Source organism: Mesocricetus auratus, unplaced genomic scaffold, assembly GCF_017639785.1.
Source record: "Mesocricetus auratus isolate SY011 unplaced genomic scaffold, BCM_Maur_2.0 Super-Scaffold_100010, whole genome shotgun sequence".
NCBI classification, from domain to species: domain Eukaryota; kingdom Metazoa; phylum Chordata; class Mammalia; order Rodentia; family Cricetidae; genus Mesocricetus; species Mesocricetus auratus.
Window position 1 is genome coordinate 4,356,815 of NW_024429194.1, and position 18,695 is coordinate 4,375,509.

The 18,695-nt window shown below is 41.2% G+C and overlaps 1 long non-coding RNA gene across 2 annotated transcripts; it reads left to right on the forward strand.

Moving 5' to 3' along the window:
- Window positions 1-191: 191 nt before the first annotated feature.
- On the forward strand, window positions 192-6,980 carry LOC121142593. 2 transcript variants are annotated; one of them, XR_005879609.1, is made up of 4 exons: window positions 192-297; window positions 4,350-4,518; window positions 6,086-6,630; window positions 6,773-6,980. It is a non-coding gene; the product is annotated as an uncharacterized LOC121142593 (long non-coding RNA). The 2 variants fall into 2 exon arrangements; XR_005879608.1 differs by having other exon boundaries at window positions 6,086-6,980.
- Window positions 6,981-18,695: the final 11,715 nt, after the last annotated feature.

The following is an 18,695-nucleotide window of genomic DNA, read 5'->3' on the forward strand; positions in this document are numbered from 1 at the left end:
CTTCATAGACATCGTTCCTTTATGTCTAGATATGTAAACACACTCTCTTGCAAAGTCTTTTGTTTTACTGCCAGTAAATTCTCCTCCCAATTTTGATTTGTTGACTGTGTTCCTCAGTGGGTGGGGGAGATGTGAAGGGGGAATCTGCTTCCTCTCTCCTACCTGCTTCCAACAGCTTTCCTTACCCACAATCCTCATCTTCTTATTTAGATTCAGGGCTCTCTCAGGTGCCCTGGCCTTCCATCCTGACGATATTGAAGGCCATGGAGACAGAGTCACCAGGCCAGTAAGGACTGGGTATGTTCTTAAGTCTTTCTTTTTCATGCTATTCTGAAAAAGCAGAGCTTTGTAGAAGCCGTAACCCTTGGCAACGAGTGACTATTTGCAGACTTTACAGAACACCTAGAGCATTTTGTCAGGACTGGAACTGCCATGCAGCTCTGACATTTCAGGGCTCCCAAACTCCTAGGAGCACAGTCTCAGCCCCTGAATTCTACTGTGTGGTTGTGTGTGTTTCTAAAACATAAAGATTGGTTTTTCATTTGAATGTAGTAGCTCTGTTTACACGTTGCGACTTTTCTAAGGTCTGACTTTTTATTTGACTTTTGTATTCTCTCAGTACTCTGTGTGGCTTTTTATGCACATCACAGTGTTCCAAGAAGTTCCTGGAGTCAGAACAATTTCATTATCTCTAAGCAGAAGCTGAGTGGGGATAGTCACAAGAAGCGTAATGTAGAGAAGGGGTTGGGTTATGGCTCAGTGGTGAAGTACTTGCCTAGCACAGGATTGACCATGGGCATATTAGAAGGGGTAAACTAAGCTCACAGGCTTCACTTCTAATAATTTAGAAATAAAGGGACCAGGCCCTCACTCAGCCCCCTTCTTTAGCAGCCATGACAGGCTACAGAAAAGACATGTAGGCCTCTGACACAAGGAAACTCCAGATCCTCTGGCCTCCTGGAGTCTAGGGCCAAAACTGAACACAAAGAAACTCTAGACACCACCCCCAGCCTCCTAGATACTTGGTTCCTGGGAACTGTTTGGCCACAAAAGAAACTCCAGGGGAGACCAAAACCTCCCCTGTAGTCTCCAGGATATAATTCTGAAAACTTTTGGTGTCTAAGAACAACAGGCCACCTGCAAGTAACAAGACAATGCCATAGAAACCACAGAATGTTCCCTCTCAGCACTGACCAATGAGAATAATTGGTACACAGGTATTTCATGCCAAAATATGACTTTGAGAAATTCTCCTAATTGTTCCCAAATTGATATCAGAAACCAACCTGTACCTACTGATGTAATCCTGTAACTTTTGTCTTTAAAACCTAGCAGTAGACAGGGAACTTCACTCCCTCAGGAGGCTGCTTCATCAGCTTGCTAGATGGGGTCCCTGTCATGGTTAAATGAACAGCCAATACAATTAATACCTTGCTTCTGCAGTTTAGTGGGCCTCTGGAGATCTTTGAAGCTTGGGCGCAACACATATAAGCATAAATATATAAATATATAAATATATATATATCATTCACAAATACATACAACTATAATATATATAATTTAAAATATATTACTGTAATCTATAATATATTTTACTGTAACATGCAATGTCTAATATATTGTTATAATATCATATTTTATATAACAATATTATGCACACATACTCTATGTAGGCCTGACCTGATGCTTGGGTGAACTGTAATTCTCCCTTTAGACAGGATTCCAAGATGCCTTTCCTGTCCCTGAGTACAGGGTGTTTCTGAAGAACAGTGATACATTCAAATGGTTCCTAGTACAGTGACCAAGTGCTCAAGAATTTGTTGGTGACAACAAGGATGTTATACAATTCAACCCTAGGGAATCTATTTAATATCCCTTCTATGTATTTCCACCACTGTTGCCCCAAATGTTTCTCTTCTCCAACTGCTTTCACAGCTTAGACATTGTAATGGTGAAGTGTATGCAAATGACTCATCTATTCACCCTGCATTATACATAATTTCCTTTTCCAACAGTCCTGCCTGAGCCAGAACTCATGTATCTCTGGCTGTGAAATTAACTTCACAGCCTTCCCACCTTTTATTTCTTCTCCTTTTAGATTTTTGTCCATGCTAAGTACCAGTTCTTTGGTCTCAGGCTGGCATGTGTCCCAGAAGCAGCTAAATAGAGTTTTGGTCATGCAACTTAATAACTTCCGTATTCAAAATATGATTGATCATTTAGAATCTTAAATAGTCTTCACTCTACCAGTTACATTGTATCTCTGCGGCCACATACCTGGGAAGAAGCAGCTGGATGGGGGAGAGATATGTCTTGGCTTGTAGTTAGGGGGATGCATATAATCCATCCTGGAGAGGAAGACACAGCAATACAGGTCTAGCAGTGGGAGCTCCCTCACATCTGAGAGGTTCAGGAAGCAGTGGGGGTGGGGTAGATACTGAATGCTATGCGCATTCAGTTAGAACTGTCTGGAACCGTTCCCAAATTCAGTCAAGTACCACATGTCCACCCCTTAGAATTTCTCCAAGCTAGAGCTTCAATGGTTAAGGATCTCCCTTTGGTTACAGAGTATCTTTGTTGTCACCATGCCAACTTTGAAGATTCAATTTAACGGCACCAGTCTGCTCCACAATCGAAGGCACCCTGTTTGCTCCGCCCATCGTGTCTGATACGCTAACCACATTCAAGCCATTTTTTTTCCTCACCAAATTAAGCGGTTTTTGTATCATCTCCCTTTTAGGTCTTATCATACATCTCAATAAATACGGTGAGCAATGCAGCCACGCTGCACAGCCTGAGATGCTATGCTTGTTCCTACTGCCTCTGTCAAACAGCTGGGCCTGAGGCCGTTTTCTTTTTAAAATTCCGTATCACTCAAGTTCTTAGGAGTCACGCAGAATGCAGCCAGAGTTTTTATAAACAATAACATAATGCCCTTTCATCCATGTCTCTGTAGAATTCTTATGCCTTCTAAAACTTTGTGGGCAACTTCCTGCAAGATATTCTGGTGTACAAATAGTGGTACAAACATTATGGGGGGTAACCAACAACTTTCTGATTGGATTTAAGGCCCACTCTATGAGACGGAACCCATGCCTGTCACTGATAAAGTATTTAAGGACCTGAGACTAGATAGATCTTGGGCCTAGTGGACAAGTTACTACTATGATTCTGCAAAAGAAACATAGCAATAACATGCCTCCCGATGACATGCTGCTCTACCCATAGATCAATGCGTGGCACAGCCATCATCGGAGAAACGTCTTGCAGTAGATGGGGCTTAACACAATGACTCACAACTGGATGACACACAGAGAGTGAGAGACATTGGAGTCCTTGGTCTTCAATGGGATGCTTTTGTCAGTCTTTGCCTCAGGGCTCAGGGATCTATATGGAAGAGGAGACAGAAAGGTTGTAAGAGTTAGAAAGGATTGGATGACTCCAAGGAATGGTGGGGTCTTCCGGACGTGCCAGAACTGATATACATATGAACTCACAGAGACTGCAGCCTCATACACAAGGCCTTCACAGGTTCAAGCCAGATGGAGTTCCAGAACTGAGAGGGGAGGTAGACACAAGGAGCTATCTGCAATTGATACCCAGTGGCAAAGAGAACATCAATTTTCTGTCATGAAGTCCCACTACGTGCATCAACCCCAATGCAGGCCGGCCCCATGCCCAGGAGTAGTTGGTCAACCCAGAATGAATGCAATAGCATCTTTGTGGACTTTTTTGGTTGTTTGTTTCATTTTGCTCTACTGGGGAATTTTTCTCTAATTGGTCTTTCGCTTATTTGTTTTGGTTTTCGATTTTATGTTTTTGTGTTTAGGGGTTTTGTATTTCTTGTTTTCTATTTTTGTTTCTTTGTTTGGAAGACAACATAAAGTTGGATACGTAAGGAGATAGGGAAAACCTGGGAGAGGGAAAACACATGACCAAAATATATTGTATGAAAACCATTTTTTTCAGTAAAAAATAAAGATGGAAAATACCTAAGGTGGAGAACAATAGAGAAAAGCTCCTAACATCAGTCTCTGGACTCACAGATGTGCATACTATACATACATATATACATACAAACACATACCACAATAAATGAATACAATTTTTTTAAAAGAGAGAAAAGTCACTTTCAGTTTTAGAAACAACCAAATGTTGCGGTTGTTTCAGATGTATCATGAGTGTGTTATCTTTGGGTACACAGTGGAATAAGGCTTCTTACTTCTTGGTTGGAAAGCAAGAGAGTGAAAAGATAAGCCCGATGTCCCACAGTCCCCTTTGCAGACACATCTCCAGTGACCTCAAGCCTTCTACTCACCCCATTCTTCAACGTTTCCACAACTTTCCAGTCATTCGATGGCCTCAAGTCCATATGTGTGTTTATTATGATTAATGTTGACCGTCAACTTGATGCAACCTGAAATGACACGGGAAGGAGGTGACTGCTGAGACCAGGTTGGCCTACAGGCATGTGTGAGGATGACTGTCTTGACGGATGTGGGGAGACTCATCCTGAACGTGAGTAGTGCCGTTTCATGGTCCGGGTCCTGAGCGGTCGGTGTAAGAGTGGAGAGGGTGAGCTGAGGGGCAAGCATGTGGGTTTTTGTTCTCTCTTCTCTGAACTGTGACTGTGACATGACCAGCTCTTGTGACTGTGACCCGGAATTATGAACTGAATAAGAATAAGCTCTCTCGTCATTCTGTTGCTTTCTGTGTGGAGTGTTTCTCCTGCGACAGAAATGAAACTAGGGCAGGTGGTACCTCAAGTCACAGGGACAGCAGCGACAGCATCCTCTTTCTCCTAGGTGCCCGCCATTCATCAGCTTACATAAAGTGTAAGCCTAACTCAGTATCTGAAAAGCGATTTATAAACCATTTCTGGTAATTAGTATAAATCCATGCCGCCTTTGGAAAGGTGTACTCATTTCACTTCCTTTTGAATACAACACAAGCTCAAAAATAACCTTTGACACAAAGCAGTTCTCAGCTTTCTCCCCATCAGCCAAGAGCTCAGAGGTGCCGTTCAAATTCTTACTCTCAGGGTGCTATTGCCTCATTCTCCCCAAAGGGTCATTTCCTCCCAGGAGTGGGCATCTGTGAGCTGCCACAACAGGAATCCATGGGTATTGTCATAGAACATCTGTTATTTCTCTGGATTCTTTATGGTTAGCTTTTTGAAATTCACACAAAAGTTATACTAGGCAGTCTTGTGTGATGCCTCAACACATGAATGTGTGTAATGATCAAATCAGAGTAAACACGTCTCTATCTCTTGAAGTACGTGTTCTTTTGGAGGTTAAGACATGTCAGATAACTTAATTTTTTAGTGGCATGCGGTCACCTTCTTTGTAGTCTCACTACCGTGAAACAGCTCTCCAGAATTTACTTATCTCTCCCTTGACTTATTGCCCAGTGACTGGTGCTTCTTATCCTGTCTCTCTTTTTCTCCTGGTCTCTCCAGCTTTGGCGTGTGGGAGAAACAACCACTTAACCGATGGTTGGGAACATTTTATATTAAAAGAGATGGGGATATGTTTTGCAATACAGGCATAATTTGCTTGGTGTTTAAGATAAAGCGGGAGGGCCGGGCAGTGGTTGCGCACGCCTTTAATCCCAGTACTCGGGAGGCAGAGGCAGGCGGATCTCTGTGAGTTCGAGCCCAGGCTGGATCGACAGCCTCCAAAACAATACAGAGAAACCCTGTCTCGTAAAAAAAAAAAAAAAAAAAAAAAAAAAAGATAAAGCGGGAGGAAGTAATTCCTCCCTTTTAGAGAAAAGTTAACATCTCTATGCCTAAAAAACCCGTTTTATTTTTCTAATGTTGTCTTTTGCTAGACTTCTGAGCCCTTTATAATTTTATGCCTAGCCAACAAAAGCTTTGCGGCTGACGGAACACCGGGTTGTGCATGGCTCGTTTGTTCCTTTGACTCATGTGTTGCGATCCAGGTGGAAAATCAGCATCTGCTATGGTGCAGAACGACCCACGGGGTTGTTTGCTCACGAAACGTCGATTTCTAGAAAATGGCAATCCGCGGGTTTTAAATTATCCAAGCTGATATCATATGTATTGATTTTAATATTTCAGTCTACGGTAGCCACAGTTTTTCTCTACCCAGACCATCGTTACCGTCATAAAAAAATTCAACACGGGTCACACCTGGAACGTATCTCGAGGGAAAATGTTCTACCCCAGGTCATCAAGCCGTTCAGCTGCTTGCAGAACGAACAGCATTAGAGTACGGAAAGCAAGTGCTCGCTACACGGGCTCAGATGTGTCCGCTTGCCCGTAAAATCATCACCCCGCTGATCTAACCATGCTCATCTCGCGCTATTGAAGGGTGTATTATCAGTTTAGACAGCCCTAGAAGGGAGAGTGTGAAGCCATCTCAGCTAATTTGATTTGCTTATTTCCTCTCAGACACTCTCCCTATTTCCCCGATTATTATTACTTCCTCATAGTGGAAACTAGGAAGCGCTATATTCTGCTTTTCCAAATTACTCTTAATTTATGATTCCATGTGCGTCTGCATAGCTTTCGAACCTGCCACTTTATAGCTCTACTTTATGAAATTAATTTTACCAGGCACATTCCTGTGGACCACATTCTTACAGCTCTGGAATAAACTTGAGGTAGGCCGTATTTCACGCAGCCGTCTCCTATTCTCAGATATTTGGTTTTCCCCTGCTGGGTGTTTGCTTTTGACATCACAAATTGCATTACTATAAATATTTTTAAAGTAAATAATTTCTGAAACTGCTTATTTCCTTCCAGAATGTTCCAAGGAGAATTACTGTGATAAATCATAACTGGTATTTTTTTCATGGCTTGTCACACACATTTTCAAGAAAACCTCGAGCTGATACTTTTTTGTCATTCTCAGATCCAACAGCATTTTGTAATTCATATTTGCTATATGTGTATAGTGACATCTGAATGTTGATAAAATTTAGACTCACTAAATAAACTGTTGGGATATGAATTAATCTGTGCCATGGCTTCTGCTTTTAGTTCCCAATTATCCAAAGCTCCATTTGTTTCCTTCAGTGAATTATCTAATGCCATTTGAGGGTTGGTTTTTGTAAACTTTGCATCATTTATTTGCATATTTCAGAAAGCAAACTGTTTAGCAAGAATTATCAGAAGCATACAGGAAATTGTCATTGCATGGACAGGAAAGTATAGGCAATAATATGAAATATATGCAAACTCTATAGGTCTGTAGGTCTGTTTTGTTTTTGGGTTGTTCTGATTTTTGGAGGGGGGAATAGGACAGAATCAGAATGTATTCAGTGTGTTTGAAACACCTATTTCTCTTCCCTGCTGCTCTAACTCTTACTCCTACTCACAGACCAATGTTTATTATGACTACATACTGCTATGGTATTTCTAAGTATGTATGTAAATTTAAAATTAGATTGCAAACCTATCATATATTTCAAAAACTATGTGAGTGTATTTTCTACACATTCCATTCTGTAACTTTCTTTATATGCTAAAAATTTTGTTACTTAAATTTTATTCAATTTGAAATATATAGCTCTAGCATATTTATTTTAGTGACTGCATACTATTCCAAATTATGTATTATATTCTAATGGAAAATTACTAATTTTCAGGGCTTTTTTCATCTACAGATGATAATTAAAAGAATTTCACCTTGCATCTCCTCTATTTTCTCACATTTTAAACTATCAAATGAAATATAAATATATTTTACACTTTCCTCAAAAATGTCATAAATGCACTTTTGTGTGTTTTACTTTTAACACCTAACTACTGTATCTACCTGCAGACTGATTTTTGTTTATACCATAAGATGTAGTGAGTTACATATTTTCCTCATCATAATCAGTTGCCCTCAAAAGCATTCGTTGAATTATTTATTTCTTTTTTTTTGTATTTTTTATTTAGAAAATTATTTATTTATTTTACATATCAATCCCATGTTCTCTCTCCTTGCAATCTTCCCATGGCCCCCACTATTCCCCCCCCCCATACAATCCCCACCCACTCCCCAAGGACAGTGAGGCCTTCCATGGAGAATCATCAAAGTCTGTCACATCATTTGGGGAAGGGCCTAGGCCCTCTTCCGTGTATCTGGGCTGAAATATTATCCCTCCATAGGGAATGGGCTCCCTAAGTCCATTTGTGCACTAGGGATAAATACTGGTTCCACTGTTAGACGCCCCATAGTCTGCCCAAACCTCCATGCTGGCACCCACATTCAGAGGATTTGGTTCAGTCCAATACTGGTTCCCCAGCTTTAAGACTGGGGTCACTGCGCTCTCACTAGGTCAGGTCAGCTGGATCTGTGGGTTTCTCAAGTATGGTCTTGACTGCTTTGCTCATCCTCCCTCCCTCTCAACACCTGGATTCTGGGAGTATGTCTCAGTGCTTAGCTGTGGGTGTCTGCTTCTGCTTCCATCAGCTACTGGATGAAGGCTCTTGGTTGGCATATAATGTAGTCATCAGTCTTACTATATGAAAAGGGCATTTACGTAGCCTTTCCATTATTGCTTAGATTCTTAGATGGGGTCATCTTTGTGGATCTCTGTACAATAAATTCCCTTGCGCCAGGTTTCTCTTTAAACCTATACTGGCTCCTTCTATTATGGGATCTCTTTTCTTGCTCTCCTCTACTCCTCCCCTGATTCAGTCTTCCTGATGTCTCTTGTTCTTCTCTCCCCTCGTCTCCTCCCCTTCTCCTTTTCCTCCTTCCCTCCCCTCTCCTACCACGCTCCCACTTTTCTCAGGAGATCTTGTCCCTTTCCCCTTCTATAGGGGTCATGTATATCTATCTTAGGGGCCTCCTTTTATCCTAGTGTCCCTTGAGGTGTGGATTATAGGCTGAGTATCCTTTGCTCTATGTCTAATATCCACTTATGAGTGAGTACATGCCATGTTTGTCTTTCTGTGACTGGGTTACATCACTCAGGATGGGTTCTTCCAGCTCCATCCATTTGCCTGCGAATTTCGAGAATCCTTTGTTTTTGTTCACTGAGTAGTACACATCTATTCTTCAGTTGAGGGGCATCTAGGTTGCTTCCATGTTCTGGCTATTACAACTATGTTGCTATGAATATAGTTGAACATATGTCCTTGTTGTATGAATGTGGGGAGCCGCCCCCACATTCTCCGTTACAAGATGGCGCCGACATCCGTTGTCAGTTGGAGTAAACAACCTTGGTGCGCACGTGCCTGCTACTTTTCTATCCCTTACTCTCTGCCTCTCCCGTGGCGTCATATGGGCTGACGAGCAGGAGCCAGTCAGGAGATGACACGTCCGAGGCGGGGACTGCTGAGCTATATAAGGGTTGGGCTTTTCGCTCCCTGGGTCTCTGCTCTGTAAGCTTATGCTCTCCCTCTCAAGACGCATTAAAGCTGTTCTGCAGAAGGATCCTAAGTGTGCCGCGTCGTTCTTGCTGGCGAGACGGTAGCGCGGGACATCTGGTGCCGAAACCCGGGAACTTGAGACCTCATCATCGTCAGCACCATCGGAGACCCCTTGGATTCAAGGAGGATTCAGAACTGCAGGTAACTACCCTCGGAGAGGTATGCTATTCTGGGACTTTGGATTGGAGCCTGTGTTACAATTGTTACATCGTTACTTTTGTTTCATTTGAGCCGCAGGTGTTTATTTTTATCATGGCTCCTCTCAATCCCTCTAGCATGTCAGAAACCAAGCGTAGTGTAGTGAGAGGTTAGGTGCACGTAAAAAGAAACCGGTTGTAACTAAGAAAGATAACCCCCCGGTAAATTTAAGGATAAGGGGGAGCCCTTACAGTCCTCAAGAGGGACATTAGAAGATAAACAAAAAAGGGGGAATTATGAATTTTTAAAAATCTGGATGATAAGGGTCAAAATGCAGCAACAAGGCATTGCTCGGATCCGCAAAGACCCAAAGAATTTGTAAAATGGAAAGATGTGCTAACTAATGAATGGAAAGGCCCGGATCCTATTCTAATAAGATCCAGGGGAGCTGTTTGTGTTTTTCCACAGAATGAAGAAAATCCCTTTTGGGTCCCAGAACGACTCACCAGAACCGTTATGGAGCAAAAGGATGGCGAGACATAACAATGGTGATGAAGAATTGGACCTATGAATTTGAGCAGATGCTTCGCGAATTGAGGGTCGCCATTGTTCAGATTAATTCTACCCGCCTTGACCTGTCCTTCACGGAGAGATTGTCTTCATGGATTTCTTCAGCTGTTTAATATTTCAAAGAATGGGTGAGGGTGGGATTGTTTGGAGCAGTCCTATGCTGCGGAATAGTGTTTATTCTCTGGCTGGTCTGCAAGCTCAGAACCCAAAACAAAAGAGATAAGGTGGTCATAGCACAAGCACTGGCTGCGCTCGAGCAAGGGGCGTCAACCGATATCTGGTTGACTATGCTTAAGCAATAGGCTGCCGACTGAACAGCTCCTGCACACCTGGAACTTAGGTTCATTGCACAGGGTAGAGTGTTTAGTCTGGCCTCCCAAGAGGGGTGTTGAGCAATGGCATCGCACAGAGAGTCATTTTCCTCTGAGAGACATGTTGTCCTGCATAAGGGTTACCTGCTGTATTTTTTCCCTTTTCCCAAAAAAAAAGGCAGAGGACAGGTCGGAAGCATCCCGGATTTTGATGAATCTAGGGATAGGTTTCGTACACGTCTCACTAATTTTGTTCTTTGGGAAGTTCAACCACTGTCTCTACCCTCTAATGTCCTGGGAGAGCCTGTTTGCTATTAAAACAAAAAGGGGGGAGATGTGGGGAGCCGCCCCCACATTCTCCGTTACAAGATGGCGCCGACATCCGTTGTCAGTTGGAGTAAACAACCTTGGTGCGCACGTGCCTGCTACTTTTCTATCCCTTACTCTCTGCCTCTCCCGTGGCGTCATATGGGCTGACGAGCAGGAGCCAGTCAGGAGATGACACGTCCGAGGCGGGGACTGCTGGGCTATATAAGGGTTGGGCTTTTCGCTCCCTGGGTCTCTGCTCTGTAAGCTTATGCTCTCCCTCTCAAGATGCATTAAAGCTGTTCTGCAGAAGGATCCTAAGTGTGCCGCGTCGTTCTTGCTGGCGAGACGGTAGCGCGGGACATATGAATGTACATCCTTTGGGTATATGCCTAAGAGTAGAATTCCTGGATCTTATGGTAGATTGATTCCCATTTTCCTGAGGAATTTCCATACTGATTTCCAAAGTGGGCACACAAGTTTGCACTCCCACCAGCAGTAAAGGAGTGTTCCTCTTTCTCCACATCCTCTCCAGCATAGACTGTCATTGGTGTTTTTTGATTTTAGGTCTTCTGACAGGAGCAAGATGGTATCTCAGAGTTGATTTGCTTTGCATTTCCCTGATGACTAAGGATGCTATGCAATTTCTTAAGTGTCTCTCAGCCATTTTAGGATTCCTCTTTTAAGAATTCTTTATTTAGTTATGGACCCCACTTTTTAATTGGATCCTTTGGTGTTTTGGAGAATTGCTTCTTGAGTTCTTTGTAAATTTTGGAAATCAGCCCTTTGTCAGATGTGGGAATGGTGAAGATATTTTCCCATTCTATGGGCTGCCTTTTTGTCTTGTTGACTGTGTCCTTTGCCTTACAGAAGCTTCTCAGTTTCAGGAGGTCCCATTTATTAATTGTTGATCTCAGTGTCAGAGCTACTGGTGTTATGTTCAGGAAGCAGTCTCCTATACCAATTCATTCAAGGGTACTTACCAGTTTCTCTTCTACGAGGTTCAGTGTGGCTGGATGTATGTTGAGATCTTTGATCCATTTGGACTTAAATTTTGTGCATGGCAATAGACATGGATCTATCTGCAGTCTTCTACATGCCAGCATCCAGTTATGACAGCACCATTTGTTAAAGATGCTTTCTTTTTCCATTGTATGATTTTAACTTCTTTGTCAAAAATCAGGTGCTCATAGATGTGTGAGTTAATATCTGGATCTTCTATTTAATTCCATTTGTCTACCTGCCTATTTTTGTGGCAATACCAAGCTGTTTTCAGGACTCTAACTGTATAATAGAGCTTGGAGTCAGGGATAGTGATGCCTCCCGAAGTTCCTTTGTTAGACAGGGTTGTTTTGGCTTTCCTGGGGTCTTTTGTTTTTCCATATAAAGTTGAGTATTGTTCTTTCAAGTTCTGTGAAGAATTGTGCTGGGATTTTGATGACGAATGCATTGAATCTGTAGATTGGTTTTGACAAATTTGCCATTTTTACTATGTTGATCCTACCTATCCAAGAGCATGGGGAATCTTTCCATTTTCTGGTATCATCTTTCATTTCTTTCTTTAAAGACTCAAAGTTCTTGTTGTATAGGTCTTTCTCTTGTTTGGTTAATGTTACCCCAAGATATTCTATGTCGCTTGTGGCTATTGTAAAGGGTGATGTTTTCTGATGTCTTTCTCAGCCCATTTGTTGTCTGCATATAGTAGGGCTACTAATTTTTTTTTAGTTAATCTTGTATCCTGCCACTTTGCTGAAGGTGTTTATCAGCTGTAAGAGTTCCTGGGCGGAGTTTTTGGGGTCACTTATGTAAACTACTGTAGCATCTTCAAATAATGAAAGTTTGACTCTTCCTTTCCAATTTGTATCCCCTTGATTTCCTTTTTTGTGTTATTTCTCTAGATAGAACTTCAAGTATAATATTGAAGAGATATGGAGAGAGTGAACAACCTTGTCTTGATCTTGATTTTATAGGAGTTGCTTTGAGTTTGTCTCCATTTAGTTTGATGTTGGCTGTTGGTTTGCTTTATATTGCTTTTATTATGTTTAGATATGTTCCTATTATCCCTGATCTCTCTAAAACCTTTATCATGGAGGGGTGCTGGATATTGTCAAAGGCTTTGTCAGCATCTAATGAGATTATCATGTTGTTTTTTTCCAGTTTGTTTATATGGTGAATTACATTGATGGATTTTCATATATTGAACCATCTCTGCATCTCTGGAATGAATCCTACTTGATCATGGTGGATGATTTTTCTGATGTGTTCTTGGATACCATTTGCTAGTATTTTATTGAGTATTTTTGCACCAATTTTCATGAGGGATATTGGTCTGTAGTTCTCTTTCTTAGTGGTGACTTTGTGTGGCTTGGGTACCAAGGTAATTGTAGCCTTGTAAAGAGTTTGGCAATGATCTTTCTGCTTCTTTTGTGTGTAACACTTTGAAGAGTATTGGTACTAGCTCTTCTTTGAATTTTTCATAGAATTCTGCAGGGAAGCCATCTGTCCCTGGGCTTTTTTTGTTTGGGGGACTTTTGATGACTTCCTTTATTTTATTAGGGGTTATAGGTCTATATAGATTGCTTAACTCTTCTTGATTTAATTTTGGTAAGTATAATCTATTGTCCATTTCCTCTAAATTTTCAAATTTTGTGGAGTACAGGTTTTCAAAGTATGATCTCATGATTCTCTGGATTTCCTCAGTGTCTGTTGTTATGTCCCCTTTTGATTTCTGATTTTGTTGATTTGTATTCTGTCTGTCTGTCTGTCTTTTGGTTAGTTTGGATAGAGGTTTGTTCATCTTGCTGATTTTCTCAAAGAACCAACTTTTTGTTTCACTGATTCTTGCATTTTTTCTTTCTATTTTATTGATTTTAGTGCTCAATTTGATTACTTACTGGTACCTAGTCCTCTGTGGTGAGTTTGCTTCTTTGTGTTCTAGTGCTTCCAGTTGTGCTGTTAATTCTCTAGTGTGACTATTCTCCAGTTTCTTCATGTGGGCACTTAGTGCTATGAAGTTTCCTCTTAGCACTGCTTTCAAAGTGTCCCATAAGTTTGTATATGTTGTGTCTTCATTCTCATTGAATTCTAGGAATGGTGAAATTGTGCATGTTCAATTTCCATGAGTTTGTAGGATTTCTGCCATTTGTGTTGTTGTTGAATTCTAACTTTAAACCATGGTTATCTGATAAGTTACAGGGGGTTACTCCAATTTTTTTTGTATCTGTTGAGGTTTTCTATGTTGCCAAATATGTGGTGAATTTTAGAGAAAGAAGGTATATTCTTTGATTTTTGGATGGAATGTTCTACAGATGTCCGTTAAACCCAATTGGGTCATAACTTCTGTTAGTTCCTTTGTTTCTTTGTTAAGTTTCTGTCTGGTGGCCCTGTCTAGTGGTGATAGTGGGGTATTGAAGTCTCCCACTATAAGTATGTGAGGTTTTATGTGTGATTTGAGCTTTATAGTGTTTCTTTTATGAATGTGGAGGGCCTTGTATTTGGGGCATATATGTTCAGAATTGAGACTTCATCTTGATGGATTTTTCCTGTGATGAATATGAAAGACTTTCTTTATCTCTTTTGATTGATTTTAGTTTAAAGTCTAATTTGTTAGATATTAAGACTGGCTTCTTTCTTGGGTCCATTTGATTGGAAAATCTTTTCCCAACCCTAAACTCTGAGGTGAAGTCTGTCTTTGAAGTTGAGATGTGTTTATTGTACGCAGCAGAAGGATGGATTCTGTCTTCATATTCATTCTGTTAGCCTGTGTCGTTTTATAAGTGAGTTAAGACCATTGACATTGAGGGATATTCATGACCATTGATTGTTAATTCTTGTTTGTTTGGGGTTTGGGGTTTGGGGTTTGGTGGTGGTGGTGGTATTCTGTGTGGGTTTCACCATCCCCCGCCCTTTTTTTGGCTTTTGGTGTATTGGGATTATCTATTGCCTATGTTTTTCTGATTGTAGTTAACTTCCTTGGGTTGGAGTTTTCCTTCTAGAACTTTCTGTAGGGCTGGATTAGTGGATAGCTATTGTTGAAATCTGGTTTGTCATGGAATATCTTGTTTTCTCCTTCTATAGTAATTGAAAGCTTTGCTGGGTATAGTAGTCTAGACTGGCATCCATGGTCTCTTAGCATTTGGAGAATAACTATCCAGGACCTTCTGACTTTCAGGGTTTCCATTGGGAAGTCAAATGTAATTCGAATAGGTCTGCCTTTATATGGTACTTGGCATTTTTCCTTTGCTGCTCTAAATATTCTTTATACTATAAGTTTGGTATTTTGATTATTATGTGTCAAGGAGATTTTTTTGTGGTCCACTGTATTTGATGTTCTCTAAGCTTCTTGCAGTTTCATAGGAATTCCCACTTTAGGTTGGGAAAGTTTTCTTCTATGATTTTGTTGAATATGTTTTCTGTACCTTTAAGCTGTATTTTTTTCACCTTCTTCTATACCTGTGATTCTTAGGCTTAGTCTTTTCACAGTGTCCCATATTTCCTGTATATTTTGTATTAGGGATTCCTGGACTTGAGATTTTCTTTGGTGGATGACTGTATATCCTCAAGTGAGTCTTCAACACCTGTGATTCTCTCTTCCATCTCTTGTATCCTGTTGGTTATACTTACATCTATAGTTCCTGATCACTTACCCAGCTTTTCTATTTCCAATATTCCCTCATTCTGTGTTTTCTTTATTGTTTCTGTTTCAGCTTTCAAGCCTTGTACTGTTTAAGTATTTCCTTCACTTGTTTTTTCTTGGCTTTCCTCTTTAAGAGATGTGTTTATTTCTTGAATTTTTGGGTTTGTCTTTTCCTCCATTTCCTGTATTTTTGTTTGTTTTTACTTCCATTTCTTTAAAGGATTTTTCTCATTTCCTCTTTGAGGGTCTCTATCACCTTCACAAAGTTGTTTTTAAGGTCCTTCTCTTCTGTTTCATCTGTGTTAGGATGTTCAGGTCTTGCTGGTGTAGAGTCCCTAGATTCTGGTGGTGTCATATTGGTCTTTCTATTGTTAAATGTGTTCTTTTTATACTGTCATCTTCCCATCCCTTCTTCCAGTGGGTGCAGGTGGGGTCTCTCTCCTGGTGGGTGTAGGTCGATCAAGACCTTGATGTCAGCAGCTCTGGAGGGTCCAAGCTCTCTTGGAGTTCTCAAGCAGAGCATGTCGGGGTCAAAGACTGTGATGAGGGCAGACTCAGGATGGTTTGGTGTGCCAGGGTGGGTCCACTCAAGCAGAGGGCATGGGGGTTCCAGAACTTAAGCAGAAAGAGTAGGGGAGCCAAGACTTAATGAGGATAGCCCCCAGATGTTCCAGCATGCTGGGTCAGGTCCACTACTTGTGGAGCAGACCCAGGAAATTCCAAGGAGAGGATGGGGAGAGTTGGACCTGACAGTCCCCGCACTCACCTCAAGTAGAGGGCATAGGTGGGCCAAGACTCTGACTAATTCTTTATTTCTCAACTAGTCTTTCTTTCTTCTTTCCTTCCTTCCTGTCATACTTCTAGCTTTTACATAGATTTAGCTGTGCCTTAGTTCTTTCTAATGATTGTTTTCCCTTTCACCAAATTTTAACTTTATGTATTCTAAGTTCAGGGTCTGGCATAAACGCTACAATCTTCGCTCTTTAAAGTCATTCATGTCAACTCGTGTTCTTTCTTCCTCTACATGGTCAGACATTGCCCAGTGTTGACACTCACCTGAGAGCTTCATTATCAGGCAGCTACGTTGTGTAAGCTTCACTGCATGTACTTACACACACAGGGATGCTATAGGTCCGTCGTTCCTTCACGATACGAACAAGAAACATGTAAGCATGGCATTAGAGGCGGGAGGTGGCAGGTGGTGGCACATGGTGTGTTTTCCTCATGGGACAACTTGTTTTTAATAAGTAGAAGGACTATACTTTAAAATGAATATAAAAATTGTAAGTAGATACATCAACCAATAACATAGTTCTGGGTTATGGTTTGTTTTTGTCTTTAAAAGTCACTTTTCCAGTTTTCCATGTGTTGTTTTCTGTTTGTTTGGTTTTTGTTTTTAGTTTCCTCTGTTAGAAACACGTTCTGACTATGTATCCAATTTTGCTTGGAACTCACTGCTCTCCATTTCAGCCTCCAGGATTATGACACCACACCTGGCTCAACATAGTTCTTTAATACCAAGTATTATGTACTGTTGTCTTAGTGAGAGTTTCTGTTGCTGCTGTGAAATACCATAACCAAAAGCAGCGTGGTGAGGAGAGGGTTTATTTGGCTTACACTTCCATATCACTGTTCATTACTGAAGGAATTCAGGACAGGAATTTAAGCAGGGCAGGAATCTGGAGGCAGGAGTCGATGCAAAGGCCATGGAGGGGTGTTGCTTACTGGCTTGCTCCACATGGCTCACTCAGACTGCTTTCTTATAAGACCCAGGACCACCAGCTCACGGATAGCATCACCCACAAGGGGCTGGGTCCTCTCCATCCATCAGTAATTAAGAGAATGCCTTACATCCAGATCTTATGGTTCCCTCCTTTCAGATGATTTCATCTGGCATAAAAACTAGCCAGCACAACTGCGTATAACTGTTTCTTACATACTTTAATGATCGATAGGAAATAATATTGCTGCCTACAAACATGTGCTCCCATTGCAACAGCTTCATCAGGACAGCTATGTCACTAAGTAGTAAGGATTTAGCTCTATTAGTAAACTCCTCATACCATTGTCATACACATACTAAATATTGAACAAAAAAATGATAGGAGATACCATATGACTGCACATTTTAGAACCCAGTTAATTAGGTTCCAGAGAAAACACTATTTATTTTAAGGGTCAGCTAGAAAACAGCTGGGTTTTTTATGCTGGGTTCTGTGGTGTCTTAGTTACATCAGGGACTCTGCACAGCCTGTCCCCAAAGCTGTGTGGCGTGTATCTGTTCCTGCGTCCCTGGCCATGTATGTCATCCCTATGTCTAAATCTATAGGCTCAGGTGGTGGCAGAAACCCTTTTCCTGAAACCTTTCCAGAAATGTGGGAGTTGCTTCCTTGCCTGCAGTGGCTGCTGCTGCCTGTGCAAGCCACTCAGTCCCTTTTCCTCTCAGAAGTGGAATTTCCCAGCCACTGCTTCCTGGTTGCAGACATGGGGTGAAGCTCGAAGCCAGCTTCATAGCTTCATCCCTCCCCCTGCCCTCGGTTGCTGTTGAGCATGACTGAAAGGTTTTACAGCTTTGAGAGTCCATGTTTTTAATCTTCTTTGGTTCTCATTCTTTGTGTATTTATTCCTTACCCATTTGTTGCCAAATGTTGAAGCACACAGACTGAAGAATAAGTAGTCCATGTGACAGAAAAATGAAAGATAAAACTTGGTTTTAATTGTGTTGCAGAGACACCAAGTTCTGTCCTTTTTGTTATATCCTATTCTTTTGATGAATTTATTCAAAAGACTTTACTCATCTTTGATATTGTTTTTAATAGTCACATGTTTGTGTGAATTTCTGGGTCAGAATAAATGAATAAATAAAATTTTATGTTGTATTGGGGCACTGGCTGACTGTTTAGTATAAATGTGTTCCACTAGAGGGATTTATGGTGTAGGTGACCTTAAGTGACTGGCATCATTTACTTGTCTTTTTTTTTTTCCTCTTTACTCTTTGGAGGCCTGCCACCCAGATCCCAAATAAATTCTTGGAGACATATTGTTTCCTATAAATGCCCAGCCTTAGCTTGGCTTGTTTCTAGCTGGCCTTCCTTAACTTAAATTATCCTGTGATGGGGAAGTCCTGTGTATGTGTCAATAAAGCACTGTTGGCCAATAGGGAAGCAAGATAGGTGGGACTAGGAATGGAGGAGGATTCTGGGAAAGAGAAACACAGGGAGTCACAATGTAGCCTCCAGAGGAGAAAAAGGTCCGGACCCTTTCTCTGGTAAGAGAAATACTTAGATTAACAGTTATGGGGTAAATACTTAAGTCAGAGCTAGCCAGTAAGAAACCAAGC